Source organism: Balaenoptera acutorostrata, chromosome 19 (genome assembly GCF_949987535.1).
Source record: "Balaenoptera acutorostrata chromosome 19, mBalAcu1.1, whole genome shotgun sequence".
Lineage (NCBI taxonomy): Eukaryota > Metazoa > Chordata > Mammalia > Artiodactyla > Balaenopteridae > Balaenoptera > Balaenoptera acutorostrata.
The window spans coordinates 61556701-61564051 of NC_080082.1; the positions used below are offsets into that span (position 1 = coordinate 61556701).

The following is a 7351-nucleotide window of genomic DNA, read 5'->3' on the forward strand; positions in this document are numbered from 1 at the left end:
AAGACTGAAAATATTAGAGCTAGTACTCCTATAAGTTTATTGGGAATTGATCGTAGAATTGCGTACGCGAATAAGAAGTATCATTCTGGCTTGATATGTGGTGGTGTATTAAGGGGATTTGCTGGGATGTAGTTGTCTGGGTCTCCTAGCAGGTCAGATGAGAATAATACTAAGATTAGAATCAGTGATGGGACACCTAGGATGTCTTTGTATAGTAGGGGTGAAATGGGATTTTGTCTATGTCATATGAGATTCTTGTGGGGTTATTAGAGCCCATTTCTGGAAGGAATAATAAGTGAACAGCTGCTAGTGCTGCAATGAGGAGGGTAAAATGGAAGGCAAAGAATTGTGTTAGAGTTGCTTTGTCTACTGAAAAACCACCTCAGATTCGTTCCACAAGGCTTGTGCCGATATAGGGAATTGCTGAGAGAAGATTGGTAATAACTGTTGCTCCTCAGAATGCTGTTTGTCCTCAAGGTAAGACATAGCCTATGAATGCTGTGGCTATACCTGTAAATAGTAAAATGATTCCAGTATTTCATGTTTCAGAAAAGGTATAGGATCTGCAGTATAAGCCTCGTCCTCCGTGAATGAATTGGCAAATAAAAAACATGGAAGCTCCATTTGCATGTAGATATCAGATGATTCTAGTTTACACCTTGGCAGATATGTTTTACTCATGAAAATGCAGTTACTATATCTGAGGTATAATGTAATGTATTGCTAGGAATAAGCCTGTCAAGATGTGTAGAACTAAACAAATGCCTAATAGAGAACCAAAGGTCCATCATGATGAGATGTTTGATGCAGCTGGAAGATCAATGACTGCATTGTTGCTAATTTTTATTAGTGGGTGTGATTTTCAGATGTTGGTCATTAGTGTTCTTATAGTTGAAATACAACGATGATTATTCATGTCATTGGCCGTGGTTAGATTCCATGTAAGAATAATGGTAACATACATTGTATTTAAGTACTATTTTTATAATTAGTTTTGTGGGGTTTTCTTCTAAACCTTCACCTATTTGTGGTGGACTTGGGTTGATTGTGGGTGGTGGTGTTGGTTGTGGAATTGTGTTGAATTTTGGTGGTTCGCTTTTGGGTTTAATGGTGTTTTTAATTTCGTTGGGAGGAATGTTAGTAGTATTTGGTTATACAACAGCTGTGGCTACTGAGCAATATCCTGAAATTTGAGTTTCCAATAAAACTGTTTTAGGTATATTTCTTTTGGGATTAATGATAGAATTTACAGTAGAAAATTGATAAAGTGATAGAATTTTCTGTGCTTTAAAGGACAAGGAAGTAGAAATTGTATTTGTTCAATGGACTGGGGGACTGAGTAATTGATGATTCAGGTGATTCTGGAGTTTTTAGTGAGGAGGCTATAGATATTTCGGCGTTGTATAGTTATGGTAGTCGATTCAAGGTAATTGTTACTGGTTGGTCATTGCTTATAGTTATTATAGAGGTCACTCATGGTAATTAAATGCTATTATGCTTAGGGTAAGGATAATGAGGAATGAAAGGAAGTATAGTTTGATTAGGCTTTTTTGGTCTGATACAAGTGTAGAAAATTTTATTTGAGTAAGAGAAGTGGGTTTTGGTAAGATATTTTCTAGTCAAATTAAATCCAGCAGGGAAGATGCTGATTTTTGGCTTGCTGAAAGTGGTGTATAATAGTGGGAAAATATCCTAAGAGTTTGGAGATTTTGAAGAAGTTTGAGGGATAATTAAGTTTTAAATTTTATGCAGCAGGGTTGATTTCAGGTGCTAGAATAAAGCCTAGGATGGTTACGGCAAGGGCAGTTGCTTTCAAGTAAGGAGGCACAGTTAATTGTGGGATTGTTGTTGGGGGAATGCTGTTGGAGATAAGAAATCCAGAGAAACTGCTTCTAGCTAATAGATGTGTGATAGAGTTGATTAGGAGTGGGTAGTCTTCATTAATTAAAATTAATTGGACAAGCAAGGTTGTCCTCGGAGTGGGAGGAAAATAACGAGTGCTGTGGACAGCTGTGAGGGATGTGGCAATGGGGGTTAGTGAGAGGGCTCAGGTGTTGGTATACAGCGTGTTAGCGGATTCGATAAAAAGATCTTTAGAATAGAAACCTGTGAGGAGTGGTATCCTGTTAACGTGAGACTTCCAGTAATGAGGGCTGTTGTGGTGAAAGGCATTGCTTTACATAGGCCTCCTATTTTTCGAATGTCTTATCTATCATTTAGACTGTGAATAATCGATCCAGAGCACATGAACAGTATAGCCTTGAAACAGGCGTGCGTGCAAATATGGAGAAATGCTAGATGAGGCTGGTTAATGCCGACTGTTACTATTATAAGGCCTAGTTGACTCGAAGTGGAGAAAGCAACAATTTTTGTAATGTCGTTTTGGGTGAGAGCACATATTGCTGTAAATAATGTGGTGATAGCTCCTAAACATAATGTTCTTGTTTGGATAAATGTATTCTTTTCTATCAAAGGGTAAAAGCGGGTAAGCAGGAAGATGCCTGCTACAACTATTGTGCTCGAGTGGAGTAGGGCTGAGACGGCACTAGGACCCTCTGTTGCTGAGGGAAGTCATGGGTGGAGGCCAATTTGGGCGGGTTTTCCAGTCGCGGCTAATGCAAGTCCTATCGGGTAGTATAAAGATTTGTTGAATAGAGATCATGCTTTTGGTACAGTGAATCCAGTGTCTCCAGTGCGTTGTATAAAATTGTTTGAAGAGCGGCCGTATTTGCATCTGCTCTGTCACGTCATCACCCAATAAGTAGAAAAGACATAATTCTGACTCCTTCCCATCCAGTGAAAAGTTGGAGAAGATTGTTAGTGGGAACACGAATTAGTATTGTGGGAATTCCCTGGCAGTCCAGTGGTTAGGACTCCGTGCTTTCACTGCCGAGGGCCTGGGTTCCATCCCTGGTCGGGGAAAAGAATTAGTATTGTGATAAGAAACAGGAGTAAATATTTTTTAAATTGATTAATATTAGGATCTGAGTGCATGTATCATATTGAAAATTCTATAATAGATCATGTGACAAATTAGTGCTACTAGCACAAACATTGAGAAATAATCTATTGTGAAGCTAAGTGATAATTTTAAGGTTTGGATTGTGATTCAGTGTCAGTTTGAGATAATTATTTCTTGTCCTGTAAGAATAAATGTCATTTTTGGAATCAGGCTGGTGATAAAAGCATACGAGGTAGTGGTTTTCACATGGGATGGATATATATTACTTTTGTAAATGTTGGAGTTTGTTGTTATAATCGGCATTGTTAGTATGAATAGTGTGACTAGTGTAAAGGAGGTGAGTAAGTTATTATTTTTACTTGGAGTTGCACCAGTTTTTTGGTTCCTAAGACCAGTGGATAACTACTGTCCTTTAGAAGCTTGAAAAAGCCATCCTGTTAGGTATGAACACGTGAATTAGCAGTTCTTGCATACTTTTTTGGTAAATAAGATTTAGTCTTCTGTTACTGGATTCACAATCTAGTGTTTTGTCCTTTTTAAAGTTTAAACTATACTTACAGTATAAGGTCCTAAAATGATTTGGGGATTTAATGATAGGAGTAAGAGAGGTAACGGGCGGAGAGTTACGATGAGTAAACGATGGCTTAATATTATTGATATGATGCGTGTATCTGCCTCCTTCAGCTTTTCGGTCTCCGGTCCATGTAGACGTCGCCTTTAGGGTCGTTTTCCTCCATAAAACCCTTTACGACCTCCCCCGCCCCCCCATGTAACGTCCTCTTCCGCGAGGTGGATGAGCACCTCCAGCCTCGGCCCCTGGAGGGCAGGCCGGTCGCCCCGCAGAGGTCTCTCCCGGTCCTGGGGTTCTGCAGAGCCCGCCCCTCTCCGGAGACCCCCTCCCTCCCTCCCCGCCCCTCTGTCCTCGCATCTCCTCAGGCCGGTCCTTCGGCTCCCCCGGCCTCCCCTTCCTGGTCAGCCCTTCCCCTCACCCCGCGAAGGGGGACTTGACCTGGGCCAGCCGTGTGACACCCCAGTGTTCTTCCTTCCTAGATTCCACCCGCTGGAAAATGTGTAGTCAGCAGAAAAGTAATCAATAGTCAATCTAAGAAAGAAGTGGAAAATTTATCTTTGCCGACCTGAGGATCATAACCCAGGAGACAGTCCTTAGAGAGCCGCGAGAACTGTGCTGAGAGGGACGGGGCGAGGCTGGTGGATGGCCGACGTCGGCGAGGGGTACAGGCCGCCAGGCACACATCTTGGTAGGAGCTCACTGCCGTTCTTGAGGAACACACAGCTTAGTTAATGGTTTTAGTGCTTTGCTAACTACGGTAAGATGTAAGAACCCAGGTTCATAAAAATTTTCCCTGAAAATGCCTGACTGTCTGTGGGCCGGTTCTGCCAGTTTTCCCAGAGCAGGGAGTGCCGCCTCCTGCTCTCTGCCCTGAATTCCTGTTAGGGCGGCTGCAGGTCAGTGACCGCGGTGGCTAATGTCTTGAATCTTGTAGAACTGGATGATGGGCAACATTCTTTATTTTACAGTCCGTTCCCTTTCGGTCTTAATTTCATCCAACATTTGGGAGGCATTTCGTGATCAGTCTGTCCCACGGTGCTAGGAATGCTCATTCCCAGGTCCAGTGAGCAGCCTGGTCTTCTAAGGTTCACCAACCCATTGCTCTCTAGGCCTTTCAGGAGTAGGGTCTTGTTGTTTTTTTTTTTTTTTTGGCTGCGTGGCATGTGGGATCTTAGTTCCCCAACCAGGGATCGAACACACGCCCCCTGCATTGGGAGCTCGGAGTCTTAACCACTGGACTGCCAGGGAAGTCCCAGCAATGCTCCTTTTTAAGTGTATGATTCATTTTCTCAGTTTTTCCTGTTGATTGTGGTCTCCGGGATGAATGTAGCTTCCAATTAATTTGCAGTGCTTCAGACACTTGTTGGGTTTTGCTCAAGAGAAAAGCAGACCCATTATCACTTTGAAGGGTGTTAGGCAGTCCACATCAGGGGATAATTTCCTTGAGGGCGTTAACCACTTCAGAGGCTTTTTCTCTGTCTGGGTGGGATATGCCTCCACCCATCCTGAAAAAGCGTCCACAAACACAAGCAGATACCTGAAATTTCCTGTGGCTCGGGGCATTTTGTTGCTGCAGAAATGTGTCTCGGGGGGGCTCCCGGGAGCTCTGGTTCTTTACGTCTCAGCACAGAAAGAATTCAGTGAGAGGCAAGGTGGTAGATAAGGACGTTGGTGAGGCTTGCGGGCAGGCGAGAGGGTGCCGCCCCGAGAACTTAGCTACAGTTTTATATAATCAAGGGAAAACTCCTGCGCGTCCAGAGGGGCAGTTTTCTTGTCCCTGCGTGGTCAAGCCGGGACTGTCATGGAGCAACAGAGATGAGCAAAAAGGTGGTAACATATACTAAAATATGATAAGCCATCTCAGGTTTCAGCATAATGTCACCTTTTCCTTATATTTTGTTTTTAGTGTGTGCAGAGGAGTGTCCTAGGGGTCATCAACTTACTGAGCTCACTGGGCAGATGTGGGTCTCATGCCACCATTGTTTTACTGTTCGGGGGCGTGTCTCATGCTTCTGTTGCATGGTTTTATTGCTAAGCAAGCCTGCTCTCTTGAGTGATCATTAACTTGCAGGGGTCTCCCATACTTCTTTCTTTACTTATGATTCCCTAGTGGGATTAACTATTTACTCACCTACTTTGTCCCTTTACTCTGTCCCTATCATTCCCCTCTCCAGGTGTTTATTACCCTTTTATGCTTAAAATGGCGGTAAGGAGCGAGGTGAGATGGGACCTAGGCCTGCCTGGAAGGAATAAAGCGCCTGGCGGGCTGTCCGTGCTCGTTGGGAGAACCGCACGTCACGGTCACTCTGGTCAGCACCATCCGTTAGCCCTCTTGGATGTTAAGCGTCAGGGGATGGGTCTACAAAAGACGTAAATAGAGCAGTAAGCATTCGAAGAGTCCTTAAAAGCGATTGTAACCATAAGTTTGAAGATTCAAACCATTTTTCCCAAACAGTTTCCAAATCTGGAAGAGGATCACTTAAGGCCTCAATCTGTTTGTTTTTAGCTAGGCCCGGAACCTCAACGTTTTGTACCTCAGGCTCTGTTGAGTCTTTTATCTCAGTTATAGATTTAATCTGTTGTTTTTTTGTTAACATCATTTGGTGATATGGGTGGCTTCCTTGTCCCTCGAGAGACAGGGTGGCCCCTAATTTAGTTAGTAAGTCCCTTGCATTAAAGAGAGAGGACAGGGGCTTCCCTGGTGGCACAGTGGTTGAGAATCTGCCTGCCAGTGCAGGGGACACGGGTTCGAGCCCTGGTCTGGGAAGATCCCACATGCCACGGAGCAACTAAGCCCGTGAGCCACAACTACTGAGCCTGCGCGTCTGGAGCCTGTGCTCCGCAACAAGAGAGGCCGCGACAGTGAGAGGCCCGCGCACCGCGATGAAGAGTGGCCCCCACTTGCCACAGCTAGAGAAAGCCCTCGCACAGAAACGAAGAGCCAACACAGCCGTAAATAAATAAATAAATTACTTAATAAAAAAAAAAAAGAGGACAATCAGGCACAAACGGAAAGCAATGTAGAAATGACCGGCCATTGCTGTTGCACAAAAGGGGTTCTGGGAAAGTGTGCCCCTGTCTCTTTCCCGACACTCCCATTACGTATTTCTTATGCTTGTTAAGGCTTCTAATCCTTTGGGTTAAGACTGAAAGGGTTGCACCGGCGTCTATGAGAAATTCTATCATGGCCCACCACTTAGTGACCACCCAGGGCTCAACACTAGTGATGTACACGGTATCTGTAGGCAGAGCCACTTTCGGCCTCGAGCCCCCTCAGTGTTCTGATTGTGAGACCATCAGAGGCCCCCGTCACTCTCTGGCGTCGGGGGCACTCCCTCCTCCAGTGCCCTGGCTGTTTGTAAAGGGCGCATGCCACAGGCCTTCCTCCAGTGTCCCTTTGGTCCACACAGGGCACACTGGTCCTGTCTGGGTACCCCTGGGCCTTGTGGTCCACCACAGCCAGACTGGCCCGGAAAGGCCGGCCTCCCCTTCGGTGGGCTCTGAGTGGACAAAGCCACTACCATCATTTGGGCCGTTTGTATATATTTCTCTGGGTGCGTTCAGCCTTTTCGGCCATATCCCTATTATTGAAAACTGAATAAGCCATTTGGAGCAAATCACTCATAGGGGTCTGAGGGCCAGCAGTTGGTTTTTGAATCTTGCGCCTGATGTCTGGGGCAGAATGGGCTATGAAATGTATAGCCAAAAGGGCCTGTGCCTTGGGGAGGAGGGATCCACAGTTATATACTTTTTAAAATCTTCTATTAACTTTTCTTGAAATACTATCAGATTTCCATCTGACCCCTGTTGGACTTCTT

The 7351-nt window shown here is 44.6% G+C and overlaps 1 pseudogene; it reads right to left on the reverse strand.

The window, feature by feature from the left end:
- Window positions 1-301: 301 nt before the first annotated feature.
- Window positions 302-3628, reverse strand: LOC114237668 (NADH-ubiquinone oxidoreductase chain 5-like; annotated as a pseudogene).
- Window positions 3629-7351: the final 3723 nt, after the last annotated feature.